The sequence below is a fragment of the Aotus nancymaae genome, unplaced genomic scaffold (genome assembly GCF_030222135.1).
Source record: "Aotus nancymaae isolate 86718 unplaced genomic scaffold, 86718_ANA_hifiasm-v0.15.2.pri h1tg000012l, whole genome shotgun sequence".
NCBI classification, from domain to species: domain Eukaryota; kingdom Metazoa; phylum Chordata; class Mammalia; order Primates; family Aotidae; genus Aotus; species Aotus nancymaae.
Window position 1 is genome coordinate 27,566,715 of NW_026988423.1, and position 841 is coordinate 27,567,555.

General features: G+C 38.9%; 1 non-coding gene across 1 annotated transcript; it reads left to right on the forward strand.

The window, feature by feature from the left end:
* Positions 1–456: 456 nt before the first annotated feature.
* On the forward strand, positions 457–560 carry LOC135274692 (small nucleolar RNA U13). Its single transcript, XR_010342473.1, has one exon. It is a non-coding gene; the product is annotated as a small nucleolar RNA U13 (small nucleolar RNA).
* Positions 561–841: the final 281 nt, after the last annotated feature.

The following is an 841-nucleotide window of genomic DNA, read 5'->3' on the forward strand; positions in this document are numbered from 1 at the left end:
ACACTATCTCACTCAAAATAACTGCAATGCAAAATAAAACCACACTGAGATGCTACTTGTCATCCGTCACTGGCAAAAATCCCATGGTCTGAGAGTGTATCCTATTGATAAAGAGATGGGAAAGCAGACACTTATTCATTGTTGAGGACTCAAAACAGGACCACCTTATTAGAATGCAATTTGTAAATATCTCAAAAAATTATATGTGCATTTACCCATTGATCCAGAAATCTAGGAATCTATTCCAAGATACAGGAGCAAAAATTCAAAATGACTTATACACATGGTAAATCTCATAGTATAAGTTGTCATAACTTATACCATAAGTTTATATCTCATGTAAATCATGTGGTAGCATTATTTATAATTGCAAATGTATGGAAATAATTCAAATGTCTATTAACAACTAGTTGAATAAAGTATGGTTACATGGATGCAATAAAATACTCTGAAGCAATCCTTTTGTAGTTCACGAGCATGAAGATTGGGTGTCCACACGCTTGTGTGAAATGTGCCACCCTTGAACCTTGTTATGACATCGGCACATTACCCATCTGACCTGGAAAAAAAAACACAAAAAACAAAACTCTGAAGCTATAAAAAGTAATGAGGTAGATTGGGGGAGGTGGGATTACACCACCTGTAATCCCAGCATTTTGGGAGGCAGAGGTGGGCGGATCACAAGGTCAGGAGTTCAAGACCAGTCCGGCCAACATGGTGAAACCCGATCTCTACTAAAAATACAAAAATTAACTGGGCTTGGTGGCATGTGCCTGTAATCCCAGTGACTCGGGAAGCTGAGGCAAAAGAATTTCTTGAACCAGGACCCGGGAGGCGGAGA